Source organism: Canis lupus, chromosome 24, assembly GCF_011100685.1.
Source record: "Canis lupus familiaris isolate Mischka breed German Shepherd chromosome 24, alternate assembly UU_Cfam_GSD_1.0, whole genome shotgun sequence".
NCBI classification, from domain to species: Eukaryota; Metazoa; Chordata; class Mammalia; order Carnivora; family Canidae; genus Canis; species Canis lupus.
Genome location: NC_049245.1, coordinates 23572158 through 23589859, shown reverse-complemented (window position 1 = coordinate 23589859; position 17702 = coordinate 23572158). Strand labels below are relative to the sequence as shown.

The 17702-nt window shown below is 47.4% G+C and overlaps 1 pseudogene; it reads left to right on the top strand.

Annotated features, from left to right (window-relative positions):
• Positions 1-4480: 4480 nt before the first annotated feature.
• Positions 4481-4921, top strand: LOC100856513 (annotated as a pseudogene).
• The last annotated feature ends 12781 nt before the right edge of the window (positions 4922-17702 follow it).

Here is a 17702-nt window from a genome sequence, read left to right as displayed (position 1 = left end):
ATGATGTCCATGGCCTCTGCTAGCAAGATGGGAGGCTGGGAGCTGGAGTTGTCACCAGCCACACCTCTGGAGGTTATGTTAGCTGCTGGATGAACCTTAGGCTGAAACTTTCAACTGGACCATTTACAAGTGGTCTGTCCTCATGACTTGGGCTTCCTCGTAACATAGTGATCTTGGAGTAATTGAACTGCAGTTCAGAACTCCAACACAAGCATTCCAGTGAGCAAAGTGGAAGCTATGTTGCCTTTTAAGACACAGCCTCGGAAGCCATGCAGTTATTCCTGTTGTCTTCAAAGAAGGTATGGATATGATTTAAAACTGCTCGGTTTTTCTTCCACCTTCCACTTAGGAAGTAGAAAGCTGGAAAGAGTACCACTTTCACCTTTGCAACAAGAAAAACCCAGATAATCTGCGATTTTATAACTTATGTTATACCTTTCAGAGAGCTGAGATCACAGGGCAACCAACTGGCCTGAAATCTAAAGAGACACAAGCACCGGGGCACATGGATAGCTCAGTTCATTAAGCGTCTGACTCTTCGTTTCAGTTGTCGAAGTGAGATTAAGCCCCAGCTGGGGCTCTGCACTCAGTGTGGAGTCTACTTGAGATTCTTTCTCTCTCCTCTGCTGCTCCCTCTGCCCGTGTGCTCTCGGGGAGCTCACTCTCTCTCTCAAATAAGTAAATAAAATCTAAAGAGACACAAGCACCTCCTAGTGATGACAGAAGGCTAGCTGACACCCCACTAATGACTCCCTGCACCACCAGGTGGGATCTGTGGGACATTCCTCAGGCACTCCTTGTTGCCCTAAAAGCTAAAGGAAAAAATAATTTACAAAGATTATAGTCCTATAGATGTGAGTCTCAGTTTACAAAGTGTCTTGGTGGTTTACAAGAAAAAAGCATTCTTATCAATAATAGAAACTTCCGTTAAAGCTTTACTAGAGGGGAAAACCACCTGAATTTAACAATGGCAAGGCCTTCAACATCTAGTAGGCCCTCTTTAGCATGCAAAAGTTCTTTGGAAAACCTCCCTTTTTCCTTACCTCCCCAACTCCCAAATATATAATCAGCCTCCCCTCACAAGCCTGGGGCAGCAGCTCTTCCAGCCCACAGGTCCTGTCTCCTGTTTTTTTTTTTTTTTTTTTTTTTTTAAGATTTTATTTATTCATGAGAGACAGAGACACAGGCAGAGGGAGAGGCAGGCTCCATGCAGGGAGCCCAATGTGGGACTTGATCCCTGGTCTCCAGGATTACGCCCTGGGCTGAAGGCAGGCGCTAAACCGCTGGGCCACCCGGGCAGTTCTCCCCCAGGTTTAATAAAACCACCATTTTGCACGAAAGACATCTCAAGAATTCTTTCTTGGTCATCAGCTCCAGACCTCACCCCACCAAACCTCACCTATATTCCAAAACTACATCATAAGGAAGACGCGACATGAGCCCTTGCTTACTCAGGCCCGTATCATGAGCCATACAAACCCGTAAGAATTCAAAGAAATCTTTAAAAAGCCGCCAAGGCTGAGTGTGGGCTGGTATGGGGTGCGGATCCCCTGAGACTAACAAGTTTGTACCCTCAACAAGCTCTTCTCTGAAGACTACATTGGAGGCTGGGAGGAAGACTGGGGGTGGGGAGAAAGCCCACCTGGGGTGCAGGCCTAGTGGAGGGAACAGTAGAAGAAAGTCCACAGACCCCGGGGGAAAGGACAGCAAGCCCCATGGCCCTCAGTGCCTGTTGCCGCTAGGGGAAGGGCACAGAAAAATCCCTATGCCTGTGAGAGAGGACTGGGTCACGAAGTCCCTGGGTCTCAGAGGGTCTGCCTAAGACTGAAGCAGAGCCTAAACAACAGAGAACAAGCCCCCACCCCACTCCCCCCACACACCTTCTTTGGATGTCAAACTCTGAGCTCCACCCAGCCATGCTGGCGCCTGATGAACCCCTATTCCTCTCCAGGAATCAGTCATTATTCTTCCCATATGCAGCCCCCTAATTGGTGAAAGAAGTGACTGAGGCTTCCCTCTTGCCATGGCTGACAAATGCCTGTCTGAACAAGAGCTAAGGGAGGGGAGCACAGGACAGATGGGATTCTGTTCAGCCTCCCTGCACCTAGTTCTCCAGGCCCTGCTGCTCCTATAAGCTTTGGGAACCAACATAACTCGGTGCTTAACAAGGCTGCCCAGTCATCCATCAGGTGAGATCAGTGCACCGAGACCAGAAGACCAAGGGAAAGCCCAGCAGCTGAGACCTGGGCTAGGATCCCTGAGTCAGAGCAGGCACAGGGTGGTGGGGCTCAGCGAAGACCAAGGACTCAGGGCGTGTGAATCACCACACCTTTCTGAGCTATGACTTCTTCCTCTAAATTAAGATAACATTCTGTGTGGCAGATGTTACAAGTTTCTAGCTCCATGCCTACTTGCTCTACCACCTGACTAAGAGCACCAAGTATTTCACGGTGGGAAGGAAAGGTACCACCAGAAAACCCACTCTTCCAGCTTCTCTTTGCAGCTTGTGGTTACCATGTGACCAGGTTCTGGACAAACGACAGAGGCTATGGGGGTATTTCCAAGATGAGATGCCTCCGAACTCTGAGGATGATGGAGTGGGAAGATCAAAGGTGTCCAAGCTTCTCTGGCAGCTTCATGGAGCCATTACACCAGCTTGGGGTTACCATATCTGGACGTCTGGTTAAAAAGACTTGGGTTTTGGGCAGCCCAGGTAGCTCAGTGATTTAGTGCCGCCTTCAGCGCAGGGCCTGATCTTGGACACCCGGGATCGAGTCCCCCGTCAGGCTCCCTGCATGGAGCCTGCTTCTCTCTCTGCCTGTGTCTCTGCCTCTCTCTGTGTCTCTCATGAATAAATAAAATTTTAAAATCTTAAAAAAAAATAAGACTGTATATTGATTTTGCTTATATTTACATAAAGAAACTCTGTAAGGAGACACAAGGAACTAAGAAATATGGTGGGTGATGAGAAGTGGACAGTTGAGAGAAATGCCTCTCTTTCTTTCTTTTTCTTTTTTAAGATTTTATTTATTTACTCATGAGGGACACAGAGAGAGAGAGAGAAGAGAGAGGCAGAGACACAGGCAGAGGGAGAAGCAGGCTCCATGCAGGGAGCCTGAAGTGGGACTCGATCCCGGGGCCCCAGGATCACGCCCTTGGCTGAAGGCGGCACTAAACCACTGAGCCACCGGGGCTGCCCTCTGCCTCTCTTTCTCTCTCTCCTCTCTGTGTATTCTCATGAATAAATAAATAAAATATTAAAAAAAAAGAAAAGAAAAGAAAAAAGAGAAAAAAAGAAAAGAAAAGAAAAGAAAAGAAAAGAAAGAAAAAAGAAAGAAAGTGTTGGGTTTTAATGCCTCTGTGAGCACAGAAGATGAGGTTCTAGACCCCATGAGAGGCTGGGTGCTGGAGCTAAGCTGCCTACATGAAGCAGAAGGTGAAAATGAGCTATTTTTTCTTTGAATGGAGACTGGATAGAAACTGTCCAATAGGGACACCTGGGTCACTCAGTGGTTGAGCGTCTGCTTCTGGCTCAGGGTGTGATCCTGGAGTCCTGGAATCAAGTCCCACATCGGGCTTCCTGCATTGAGCCTGCTTCTCTCTCTACCTGTCTCTGCCTCTCTGTGTCTCTCATGATAAATAAATAAAATCTTAAAAAACAACAACTGTTCAATAGCCCTGGATGGCAGCATGTGAGTTTCCTGTCCTGGTCATGGAAGGAAAAGATAAAGTGAAATTAAAATAAACTCAGTAGATGGGTTTGACAGTCATCTGGACATAGCTGGACATTGCCTAGAAGATCTAGATATTCCAAGGCTATTACCTGGAATATAACACAGAAAGATGTGAAATATAAAACAGAAGTTAGGATGGAGGATGCAATGAGATAATCCATCATATATCTAATAGGAATTCCAATAAAAGACAATAAAGCAAGCATGAGAAAAGCAATATACAGAAATCTAAGAATTTTCCAAAATCGAAGAAAGATCTGAGTCCTCATAGAATTCAAAGTGGGATAAATAAAAACAAATTCATGCTTTTGCTGTGAACAACAAGAATAAAAACAAAATCTTTAAAGCTGCCAGGAGAGGGGAAAATGCCCTTCAAAAAGACAATTAGACAATTAAGCAGATTTCCAACTGACAACAAGAGGAGCCAGAAAAAAAAAGTGTAATAATATCTCTAAACACATTTAAAAAAAATACTGTCAGCCTAGAATTCTTTACTTAACTCAAGTGTCTTTACAGAGTGAGAGACCAAAGTAAAGATCCTTCCTGACATTAAGATTAACATGGCTCAGGTGTGCCTGGCTGGCTCAGTCAGAAGAATGTATGCATCTTGATCTTGGAGTCATGAGTTTGAGACCCACTTTACATGTAGAGATTACTAAAAAAAATAAACTAAGAAAAAAAAGGGATTCATAGTATTTACTACTCCCAGGCTGTCACTGAAAGAATTATTAAAGAGTGCACAGGACGTCCCTCTTGGAGCCATGGCCCAGTTCGTCCGTAACCTCGCTGAGAAGGCTCCGGCGCTGCTGAACGCTGCTGTGACTTACTCGAAGCCTCGATTGGCCACATTTTGGCACTATGCCAGGGTTGAGCTGGTTCCTCCAACCCCTGCTGAGATCCCTACAGCTATTCAGAGCTTGAAAAAAAATAGTCAAGAGTGCTCAAACTGGTAGCTTCAAACAGCTCACAGTTAAGGAAGCTCTGCTGAATGGTTTGGTGGCCACCGAAGTGTGGATGTGGTTTTATGTCGGCGAGATCATATGCAAGCGTTGGCATCATTGGCTATAATGTTTGAAGACCAATCTTTAACATCTCTTTCTATGTGGCTTATAATTTGAGTGTTCTTGGACCATATGTGATCAGACTGGTATTTGAATAAAATGAGATAATGTATCAAAAAAAAAAAAGAGTGCACATCAAGAAGAAAAATGAACTCACAAGGGGGAAATGGAATGCAAAGTGCAGTGTTCATCAAAGTTTTTGGTGAAACATAATGGAAGAATCTTTAAAAGTTTTTTTTTTTTTTTTATTTATGATAGCCACACACAGATAGAGAGAGAGAGGCAGAGACACAGGCAGAGGGAGAAGCAGGCTCCATGCACCGGGAGCCCGACGTGGGATTCGATCCCGGGTCTCCAGGATCGCGCCCTGGGCCAAAGGCAGGCGCCAAACCGCTGCGCCACCCAGGGATCCCCTTTAAAAGTTTTTATGGTAAAAAATAATTCCAAAGAGGCACCTGGATGACTCAGTTAGAGGAACAACTGTCTCTTGATATCAGGGTCATGAGTTCAACCCCCATGTTGGGTGTAGAGATTACTTTTTTTTTTTTTAATTTTTATTTATTTATGATAGTCACAGAGAGAGAGAGAGAGAGGCAGAGACATAGGCAGAGGGAGAAGCAGGCTCCATGCACCGGGAGCCTAATGTGGGATTCGATCCCGGGTCTCCAGGATCGCGCCCTGGGCCAAAGGCAAGCGCCAAACCGCTGCGCCACCCAGGGATCCCTGTAGAGATTACTTTTTAAAAATACTAAAAACGTCAGGTTTTATAAATAACATGGAACTAAAATCTTAAGCAACAATAACAAAGGAGTTGGGAAAAGGACATTCAGAAGGAAGGCAATGCATTCTGAGATTTTCTTTTTAATCCATACAGGTAAATACAAGTGTGAAATTCAAGTGTAGCTCCTGTAATGTTTAGATTGATCAAAAATAAAGATGGCCACAAATCCTTTGTCACTTGTCCTATCTCATCCCTTGGATTTGGGCTGGCCTTATTATCTGTTTTATCCAAAAGAATGAAATGATGCCATATAATATCCAAGGTTGTGCCTTAAGATACCTACAGCTTATGATGACAGCTGTTGGCACATTCCTTCTTGAAATCTAGCACCAAACTGTGTAGAAGTTCAAGCAGCCATGTGAAAAGGCTGAAGAGAAGAACCAAGGCTCTCAACCAACAGCCCCAAGTAAGCTCCCAGCTAGCAAGGCAGCACAAATTGCCAGTCCTGTTAGGGAGGCTTTTTTTTAGACCCGTTAGCTCTCTCAGTGCCCCAGTCACACAAAGTAGAACTGATAATAAATTTTTGTTTTAAGCCATTTGAGTGGAATGGTTTGTCATGCTGCAAAAGATAACTGAAACAGAATAAAAATAATATTTATACCTTCCAAACAAATAGATGAAATTAGCTAAAGAAACCTGATCAGTCCAGTAGTGCCTGGCTGGCTCAGTCAGAAGAGCATGCTACTCTTGATTCAGGGTTGTGAGTCTGAGCCTCACATTGGGTGTAGAGATTAGGAAGAAGAAAAGGAAGAAGAAAGAAGAAGAAGAAGAAGAAGAAGAAGAAGAAGAAGAAGAAGAAGAAGAAGAAAGAAGAAGAAGAAGAATAAGGAAGGGAGAGGATGGAAGTAGGCAGGAGGAGGTCGGAGGCTTGAGTAATTCTAAGCCGCAGCTATGCCCGCACGACGCCGACAGTCCTACCCCGACGCCAGAAAAAGGAAAGCAAGAACACAACTTTATTTTTTTTTTACTTTTATTTATTTATGATAGTCATACAGAGAGAGAGAGAGAGAGAGGCAGAGACACAGGCAGAGGGAGAAGCAGGCTCCATGCACCGGGAGCCCGACGTGGGATTCGATCCCGGGTCTCCAGGATCGCGCCCTGGGCCAAAGGCAGGCGCTAAACCGCTGCGCCACCCAGGGATCCCAGAAAACAACTTTAAAAGAAAAAAAAGGAAAGAAAATTTGATCAAATCCAAAAGAAAGCTCTAAAGAAGAAAAGTTAAGAAGCAAGGAAGAGAAGCTTCTCACAGCTCAGTGTTACCTCTCACAAATGGCCTTTCTAGGGACACCCTGGGTGGCTCAGCGATTGAGCATCTGCCTTGGGCTCAGGTCACGATCCAGTGGTTCTGGGATTGAGTGATGCATTGGGCTCCCTGTGGGGAGCCTGCTTCTCCCTCTGCCTGTGTCTCTGCCTCTCAGTCTGTGTCTCTCATGAATAAATAAATAAATAAATAAATAAATAAATAAATAAATAAATAAATAATCTTTTTTTTTTAAAGATTTTAATTTATTTATTCATGAGAGACACAGAGACACAGGCAGAGGGAGAAGCAGGCTCCATGCAGGCAGCCCGACATGGGACTCGATCCCTGGTCTCTAGGATCTGCCCTGGGCTGAAGGTGGCGCTAAACCATTGAGCCACCCGGGCTGCCCCAGTAAAAAATAATTTTTAAAACAAAACAAATGAAAAAAAAATAAAAATAAAAAAAATAAAAAATAAAACAAAACAAATGGCCTTCCTAGAAAAGCAATGAAGCTTTGGGTTTTATTTTGATTCAAGCTGGACCTTGACCCTCCTGGTTTTCAGAGAAGCAAGGCCTGCCTGTAGAGATGGCATGTGAGGAGCAACAATGTCTGTGTCCTTTCTTTGCTACTTCCTGGGCTCCCAGCTGCTGGCCACAGCTCTGATTGAGCCATCAAAACCCTCTGATCTAATTAAAAACTAAAATCAAAAAAGAGAAACTTTTTTATTATACTTTTCTAATAGTGGAAAATAGTTTCAGGCATTAAAAAAGCATTCAGCTGGCTACTTCCCAGGCGTCAAAAATTAACAGCCACTACATTTTATTCTGAGGAATTAATGGAAAATTTTACATGGTGGTGTAAAATGTGGGGACAAGATGAAGGACACAATTCTTCATTGAAGAGCTCACTCCCGGGATCCCTGGGTGGCGCAGCGGTTTAGGGCCTGCCTTTGGCCCAGGGCGCGATCCTGGAGACCCGGGATCGAATCCCACATTGGGCCCCCGGTGCATGGAGCCTGCTTCTCCCTCTGCCTGTGTCTCTGCGCCTCTCTCTCTCTCTCTGTGACTATCATAAATAAATAAAAATTTAAAAAAAAAAAAAGAAGAGCTCACTCCCTCACTCACAGCAAAGACACTGGTTTGGCCACCTGCTCTGAGGGGGAGCTGTAGGCTCACAGACCAAGGGGCTGGTGTAGGTCCTGAAGGGGCAGATGGGGTGCTTCATGGCCTTAGCCAAGTCACCTCTCCCATCCTAAGTCTCCACCTCTGTAAAATGAGAATAATAACACACCCTCCCAGGGGGATTGTGTAATCTAGATGCCAGCTTGTCCTGTCTTCCCTGGCTCCAGGGGCCTCCCAGGTGCATTCCCAAGGACATAGGCTCAAGCTCTTGCTTCCACGAGAGTTCATTGAACTAGCCTCGATGGGGGTGGCGAGGATCGGGTTTACATTACTCATTTTAGGGACGCCTGGGTGGCTCAGCAGCTGAGCATCTGCCTTTGGCTCAGGGTGTGATCCTGGAGTCCCAGGATAAAGTCCCACATCGGGCTCCCTGCATGGAGTCTGCTTCTCCCTCTATCTCTCTGCCTCTGTCTCTCTATGTCTCTCATGAATAAATAAATAAAAAAAACCTTTATACACACACACACACACACACACACACACATACACATATTACTCATTTTATAGCAAATAGCTGAAAGTTCCCTTTGGAGCAAACACCAGTCACCATCTGGGGAGTGGGATGGAGCTGGCATCGGGAGTACAGGAGGTGGGTTTTTTATATGTAATTTAAATATATTTAGGGGTGCCTGGGCAGATCTGTTGGTGAAGCGTCAGCCTTTGGCTCAGGTCCTGATTCCAGGGTGCTGGGATCGAGCCCTACACTGGATTCTCTCCTCAGTTCTCTCTCTCCCTTTACCCCTTCCCCCTGCTCATGCTCTCTCTCTCAAATAAATTTAAATATGTTTGGGAAAAAGCAGCCCATAATTCACTGCTATATAATGTCCATCCTTGTTTTTTATTTGAAATGTTTCTGAGTCCAAATCTATGGCCTCCTGAATATCTCCTCCCATGTCCCACCTCCCACTCAGGTGGTCCAACATTGACCACAGCTGCTCCCCACCCCCTACCCCTAAATCCCAGTCTGGGTGCCATTTTGCCTCTCCTCTGGCTCCAACATCCAACACCTCTGATCCTACCTCTGGAACCTCCTTCACGTCTGTCCTGTTCTCTGAGTCTGCTGCAGCTACCCACATAGAGGGCCTACCATCCACTCACCTCCCCTCTGGTGTTTGCACAGCTCAAGTGAGCTTTCTATTTTTTTTTAATTTATTTATGATAGTCACAGAGAGAGAGAGAGAGAGAGAGGCAGAGACATAGGCAGAGAGAGAAGCAGGCTCCATGCACCAGGAGCCCGATGTGGGATTCGATCCTGGGTCTCCAGGATCGTGCCCTGGGCGAAAGGCAGGCGCCAAACCGCTGCGCCACCCAGGGATCCCTCAAGTGAGCTTTCTAAACACAACATGCAATCCGGTCCCTCTCACTGCTCCAATGCTTCAGCAGCTCCAAGGGCTTCAGGACAACATCCACACTCCTCTCCTGGCATCAACACCCTCTGACCTTTATAATCTCATCACTCATCACTCACCACTTGGAACCTAGAGCCCTGCATGTCCCAGCTGGCTCCTGCCACTGTGCCTTTGCTCATGCTGTGCCCTCTCCCTGGCATGCCCATCCCTCTCTCCATTTCTCCACCTTGTGTCCCCATCCCCAACACCCACACCTACTACATCTCTAGATCCTTTGTACATCACCTCTGTGACACCTTTTAGCCTGATCTGATCAGTCAGCAACTCTGTTCAAAAACATGGAATGAGCACCTAATGTGTGCTGGGAACACAGCACTGAGTCAGACTATGATTCTGCCCTCGGTGATCAATCTGGCAAAAATGATATAGACACAGATGATCATATCCTGTTTCGATGATGCAGGGATGAAGACACTTACAGGCTTGTATTCCAGAAGAAACCCTACCACAGCCAGAGAGACAAGCCAAGAAGAAAAGATCCTCAACCAGCAGGGAAGGAAGAGTCAGCTGGAAAGGCAGAGAGCACAGCATTCGCAAGGGCTGGGGGTGCCCCTTCCAACAGGGGCCCATCCTATCCTCAAGAAATCTCCTCCCAAAAAAAAAAAAAAAAAAAAGAAATCTCCTCCCAATGGCTCCTGGGCTGGGAGCATTTCCAGTTTTTCAGAGCACTGCCCAGAGGACAACTCTCCATGAGGATGAAGATTTATTTATTTGGTTGTAAAGTGAAAGCCAGTCTGGGGGTGGGCATAAAGAGGACAGAAAGGATAATAAAGAGGCAGGGAGAGGATGGCCCCCTCTGGCCTCAGGGTCCCTGAGCCAGCAGCTCAAAGGTGCCATCCAAAAATACACAGTAAGCACCTGCTGTTTACCAGCTTAGTGCTGGATGCTGGGATACAGTGGCAAAGATGACAAAAGCCTTGCCATCAACCAGAGACAGATACACCCTAGGCAGGGACAGGCCAGAGGGGCTGGTGCTGAGGTGGTAGGAACCCTGGGGGCCAGGAGAGCCCAGAGGAAGTCCCTGCTCCAGCCTGCCACTGGTTGGGGCAGTGAAAGACGGCAGGCAGAGACAGCTTCCAGGAGAAGGAAAGTATATAAAGATGCTCCCCAGCCATGCCTGTGTGCCTGGAGGTACAGGTCTGCAGTCTTTGGGGGCCCCAACATGGGACAACCTCTGTGGCTCTACTACTTCCATCTCTCCGTCCCCACCCCTGGCAGCCCAGCTCAGACCTCCTGCTGCCTCTTGAGTCCTTGTCCCAGCAGACAGCTCTGGCCAGCCTCTTCCTCTGGGGTTCCCCTGACCACAGACTCCTCTGTGCAGCCCCTCCCTGCCCACCCACATCTGGTCCAGGGCAGAGAGGCCAAGTGACTGCATAAGCAGAGCCCCCAACATGGCAGAGAGGCCCCTCTGCCCTTCTGGTGGTCCCCATCTCTGCAAATGCTCCCTTCAGAGGTCCCCTGTCCTCCTCTATGGGGAAGGAGATGATCACCCCCCACCTCTACCTCTAGCGCCGACAACCTGCAATCTAGTACTTCTCTGTCTCTCATGATTTTCTGCCTCTGGAGACAGGACCAGGGATTAGGGGCTGGGGATGGGGCTGGGAGTTACAATTAGAATGACAGAGGGACTCCTGGGTGGCTCAGCAGTTAAGTGCCTGCCTTCATGCCCAAGGCATGATCCTGGAGTCCCAGGATTGAGTCCCGTGTCGGGCTCCCTGCGTGGAGCCTGCTTCTCTCTCTGCCTGTGTCTCTGCCTCTCTCTGTGTGTGTCTCTCATGAATGAATAAATAAAATCTTAAAAAAAAAAATTAGAATGACAGAAATTGCTGGACTTTTATAAGCCCTGGAGGGGTATGTGGTCCTGATTTTAACCCTGAGCTCTTTAGAATGAGGGATACTTGGGGTGCCTGGTTGGCTTAATCAGTAGAACATGTCAACTCTTAATCTCAGGGTTGTGAGTTCAAGCCTCACATTGGGCGTAGAGCTTACTTTAAAAAAAAAAAAAAAAAGGGGGATCCCTGGGTGGCGCAGCGGTTTGGCGCCTGCCTTTGGCCCAGGGCGCGATCCTGGAGACCCGGGATCGAATCCCACGTCAGGCTCCCGGTGCATGGAGCCTGCTTCTGTCTCTGTCTGTGTCTCTGCCTCTCTCTTTCTCTCTGTATGCCTATCATAAATAAAGATAGAAAAAAAAAAGCGCAAAAAAAAAAAATATATATATATTCTAAAAAAAAAATAAAATAAAAAAAAAAAAAAAAAAAAAAAGAATCTGGAATACTTGATGCTTTTGCCTATAGCTTTGGCCTTGGTCATCATTGCTGGGGCAACAGGAAACTGTTCCACACCTCCTCTGGCATGTGCGGGAAATATATCAACTCCAGAAGGCAGGGACATCTGCCTTAGTCATTGTTCTATCCCCAGGACCTCATGTGGCACCTGGCATAGTAGGTGCTCAGGAAACATTTATGGGGAAAAAAGGGAAAAAGGGAGGAAAGAAAGGAGAGAGGAAGGAAAAAAAAAGAAAGAAAGAACTTTAAAAGAGTCTTCCAGAATCCCAGAAAGCAAACCGTCTCTCCTTCAGCCGGGTGAAGAAGATGCACTTTTGGGGGGCTGTTACTGTTCATTTTTAAAACTTCCATCAAATGACTCCAAAATTCAATTCCCTCTTGAATGTTTTTCTTTTTTCATTTTCATCATTCTCCGTCTTTTTAACACTCACTGTTGAGTTTCCTGTTTGGAGCGGTTGATTGAATTGTGGCTCTGGGGACTTGCAACAGTCATTTCAGACACTTAGAGTTCCAATCACGCCGCCGCCACGCCAGCCCCCGCTTTAGCGCCAGAGAAACCATCTCTTATGAGAGCCGATTATATCTTTACAGCCCAGAACACCATGCTCTAAAACATGGGCTGTAAAAATTCTCCGTGACTAATGTGTATCCAATGAAAATATAAAAATGCCTATTTAATGGGAAAAGGGCTGATTGGAAAGATCCACATGCTGGTGAAGTTCCGTGGCTGACATCACACAGGGCCCAGAAAAGGCTGGGAGCTCACCTGCCCAGGAGCCAGACTGTCTAATCCCTCAGGGCTCATGTAGGCTCCCCAGTCCTCCTGCCAAACGGAGTGGCAGCCTGGGGACGCAGCCAGAGGGAGGCACGGCAATAGAGTACCTCCTGTGTGCCAGGCACTGTGCTAGGCACAATCTCATGGAATCCTGAGAACAACTTTGTGAGGTGAGATTTATTATCACCCTTTTGCAGAAGGGGCTTCCTGTGGGATCGCAAAGGATGAAAGGGAGTTAGTTGGCGGTGAGGAGGGGGCAGTCCTAGAAAAGAATTACATGAAGAGGGAACAGCATGTGCAAAGGCAAAAGGCAGTAAATAGAATAAAAGCGGTTTGGTATTGCTGAAGCAGGAAGAGAGGAAGGATGAGGCTGGAGGTGTGAGCAGGAGTCAAGTCACACAGAGTTCAGTGGACCTTGCTGAGTGGGGAAGAGACTGGGAGGTGCTAGCCAGGGGATGAAGCCTGGAGGGGTGTGTCATGGAGGAAAAGTCAGCAGGGATGGGTGACTGATTGGATGCCCAGGGAGGCAGAGGGGAGGAGAGGACCCAAGGATGGCACCCAGATTCTGGTCTCCAGGGCTGATGGTGGGGCTGCCTCTGACTCAGGGACCCACAGGAGGCACAGGTCAGGGGAAGGATGCTGCATTGCTCTGTGTTCATAGTGCTTGCAAGGCCCAAGGCATGAGCCCAGGATGAGGGCGTCTGCTTCCAAGGGGTCTGGGCCCAGCTGTCAGTTGTCAGTTTCGTCCTTAAAGCCACAGGGCACAGGAACCCACCTAGAACAGTGTGGGTGGAAGGCTGCAAATGAGCAGCCACAGGCTTCATATGTCCTACACACGAGTTCAGGTTGGCCTACACGGTGTTTTGTTTTGTTTTGTTTATTCATGAGAGACAGAGAGAGAGAGGCAGAGACACAGACAGAGGGAGAAGCAGGCTCCATGCAGGGAGCCAGGTGTGGGACTCGATCCTGGGTCTCCAGGATCACACCCTGAGCCGAAGGCAGACACCCAACCGTTGAGCCACCCAGGCGTCCCTACACGGTGTTTTAAAAAGCTTTGAAGCCAGGATGCCCGGGTGGCTCAGCAGTTGAGCGTCTGCTTTTGGCTCAGGTCGTGAGCCCAGGGTCCCAGGATGGAGTTCCACATCAGGCCCTCTGCGGGGAGCCTGCTTCTCCCTCTGCCTGTGTCTTTGTGTCTCTCATGAAGAAATAAGTAAAATCTTAAAAAAATAATAATAAAAAAGTAAAAATTATGTTCACTTAAAAATGCAAATCTCTGGGGTCGCCTGAGTGGCTCAGTCAGTTGAGTTGATTTTGGCTAAGGTTATGATCTCAGGGTTGTGAGATAGAGCCCCACGTTGGGGTCCTTGCTCAGAGTGGAGTCTGTTTAGTATTCTTTCTCTTTTTCTACCCCTTCTCCTCTCCCCTGCTCTTGTGCACACTTGCTCTCTCTCTCATAGATAAATAAATCTTTAAAAGAAAATATAAATCTCATAAAAAAAAAAGAAAATATAAATCTCTGGCTTCCCTTGAAAATTCAGAAGATCTGATAAGATGGATTAGAGAAGAACTAATGGTGAGAAGTAGCTAAAGAAGTGGGGACACCTGGGTGGCTCAATGGTTGGGTGTCTGCCTTCGGCTCAGGGCCTGATCCCGGGATCCAGGATTGAGTCCCATTCGGGCTCCCTGCATGGAGCCTGCTTCTCCCTCTGCCTGTGTCTCAGCCTTTCTCTCTGTGTCCTCATGAATAAGTAAATCAATCTTAAAAAAAAAAAAAAAGAAGTGGTTGCCCCCTCCAATACATGCACTCCCATTTCCCACAGTCCCACCCTTCCCTACTGTCTCACAGAACCCAAAAGGTAAGGAGTTCTCTTGTCAGTTATCATTGCACTTGCACTGTATCCCACACCTCTGTCAAATACAGGGTAGTTTAGGAGAGTCAGGGTTTTTGTTGTTGTTGTTGTTGTTTTAGGGTTGTTGTTTTTCAAGCAAACAGGAAAGCATCTATCTTGGTAGATGCCAAGACAAGTCCCTTGCATTTATTTATTGATTTATTTTAAAGATTTTATTTATTCGTGAGAGACACAGAGAGAGAGCGAGAGAGTCAGAGACATAGGCAGAGGGAGAAGCAGGCTCCATGCAGGAAGCCTAACGTGGGACTCGATCCCGGGTCTCGATCCCAGGTCTCCAGGATCACACCCTGGGCTGAAGGTGGCACTAAACCGCTGAGCCACCCAGGCTGCCCAGTCCGTTGCATTTAATGTGCAAAACAAGTCCATGTCAAAAGCTTAGCCCACATCAGCCCTCTGATTCACAAGACTCACTGGCAATCCTAATCTGGAGGGAAATACAAGATGGAGAGAGAGAGAGAGAGAGAGAGAGAGAGAGAGAAAGAGAGAGAGAGATCAGACAAGGAAGGTGACACAGGATGTGCCAGGGGAGAGACTTTTAAGGAGAGAATGATCAGTAACATTTAAGTTGAAGTTGAGCCAGGTAAGGCACTAAGCATTTGTGACACACAAGTACACAAAAGGCCACGCATGTGTCCACACACAAAGAATGCACATGGACACACATGCGTACATGCGTGAAGGCACACGGACACCTGCACTCACGCACAAAGACATGTGTCTGCCCAGGCGCAGGCATATAGGCACATGTGTGTTCAGAGCCGCGTGAATCCATGCACCTTCCCAGGGAGCCATGCTCACACCTAATGAAGCCTTGCCAGTTCCAAACCAGCAACTCATAACTAAATAAATATGATAAACACTTCCCCTCCAGATGGTTCTGCACGCACACCCACTCCTCCCGCTCGGAGGGATGGCACATTCTATGCCAATAAATCCTCCTGTTTGAAAACATTTGCCTTCTTAATTGGCCCGTTTATGGGTAAAATATGTTTCTGGGTAGTGCTTTGCCAGAATGGGACATTGAGATGCCCACTCGCCCGGGGCTCAGCCCAGACACTTAGGGCTGCTGGCACCAGAGAGGTCTCACCTTATCCATCAACAGAGGCAAGACCCAAGGGGAAAGGGTCTCAGGACTCTCCATGGCTTTTTTCCTTCCTGTGTCCCAGTGTTTTTCCTCTAGGTGCACATTTTTTGAGCTTACTGCATGCAACATTATCTGTGGTCCTTGGAGGAATCCTGCTCCACACTCTGCCTCTCTCTGGCAGCATGCCTGCGAGGTGTGACAACTGTGATAACCCCCCTCATAGGTTGAACGCTGGCCCCCTAAAAGATCTGCCCACATCCAAATCCCTGGAACCTTTGGATACGATCTTATTTAGGAAAGGGATCTTTGCAGATGTAATTAAACTAAGAATCTTAAGATGATATCATCCTGAGGGCACCTGGGTGGCTCAGTGGTTGAGCCTCTGGCTTTGGCTCAAGTGGTGATCCCAGGGTCCTGGGATCGAGTCCTAGATCAGGGTCCCCACAGGGAGCCTAATTCTCCTTCCGCCTATGTCTCTGCCTCTCTCTGTGTGTCTCTCATGAACAAATAAATAAAATCTTAAAAAAAGATGATCTCATCTTGGATTACCCAGGTGGACCCTCAGTTCAGTGACAAGCATATTTAGAAGAAACAGAAGAAGACACCCACAGAGGAGATGATATGAAGGCAGAGCAGACACTGGAGGCTACACACCACAGAATGCCAAGGTTTGCTGGCAAACTAGGCAAAGGAGCACTCTCCCCAGGAGGCCCTGTTAATATCTGCAGTTTGGATTTTTTGCCTGAATGGTGAGAAATTCCTATTTGAAGCCATTCAGTTTGTGGTTATTTTTGCTGCAGCAGCCCCAGGAAATTAATGTGCTTCCTCTTTTACATGGAGTATGATGACACAGAACCGGGACTCACATTTTCATTTGCTCTTTACTCTGACACTTCATGGTTTCCAAAGGAGATTAGAGATGGAGAAACTGAGGTCCAGAAAGGAGCCAGGTGTCACGTGGGGGGCAAAGCAAGGGCCAGAACCCAGGACGCTGACCCTTCTTAGGTTGCACCCCCAGCAGTTTCTTCTTCAGGAGCCAAGTGGGCAGATATATGGTAAAGGACAGCCTTGGGGTGAGGTTCTCTGTCAGGATCCCATTTTGGGGCCACTGAGAGAGGACAGGAAAGAGATCCCTTGGGGATCCCTTTTTTCTCTGCTCGAAGATTAGTCCAGGACGAGTAAATCATCAACATACCTCACAGCCATTTTCCTCTGGACACTGGGGATATGGCAAGTATCACAGCAACCTCTCCTTCTGCATGTGCACCCCCACCTGGGGAGATGGGTGATGACATCTGTTCTCCCCTTGCTCAGGTGGCAGAGTAAGGCCAGAGAGACAAAGCCACATACCAGGTCACCCGGTTGCTAACCAGCAGAGCTGGGATTTGAATTCAGGTCTGTCTGCTTCAAATGCCACTTGGCCATGTCACTTCACAGGTAAGAGACCCAGGGCACTTTCTAGGGGCTGGGGAGAGAGCAGCCAGGTCATCAGGAGCAGAGGGAGGCCGTGTCTTCTCTTTTCTCTCTCACCCATAACGAACTGGTATATGCCTCAGTGGTCCCAATGTGCCCAGGTCAGAGTGGGTAGACATGTGAATCACCTACTGTGTGACTTTGGCTGAGTCACTCCCCACTCTGAGCCTCCCTTTTCTCATCTGTGAAATAGGGTATATAATAAATCCACTCCTGGGACACCTGGGTGGCTCAGTGGTTGAGCATCTGCCTTTGGCTCAGGGCGTGATCCTGGATTCCCAGGATCAAGTCCCACATTGGCTCCTGGCATGGAGCCTGCTTCTCCCTCTGCTTAAGTTTTTGCCTCTCTCAGTGTCTCTCATGAATAAATAAAATCTTTTAAAAATAACAGTAATAATAACAGCCACTCCTAAAGGTTTTTGTGAGGACTAACAGAAAGAAAACCCAGAAAGCTCTTAGTAACATGCTTAGCATCCAATAAGTGCTTAATAAATGCTGACTGGCATAAAAGTCAGCTTAGAGGCCATTTGAGAGAGAGCATATAGCCTCTGGTCATGGAAGATCACTTTATGACCAAAGTGAGGCCAGGATGTCAGGCTCTGGCCCTGCCTCTGTGCTCACCACAAGAATTCCTCCCCAAAGGACACATATCCTCTGCTTATGGCTCAGCCCAACTGCCCGTCTGAGAGTTGAGAGGTGCCCAAGAGAGAAGTGCATGGCCGGGGATTGGGAGAAAGCAGAGAAGGGTAGAGCAGGTTCCTCTGA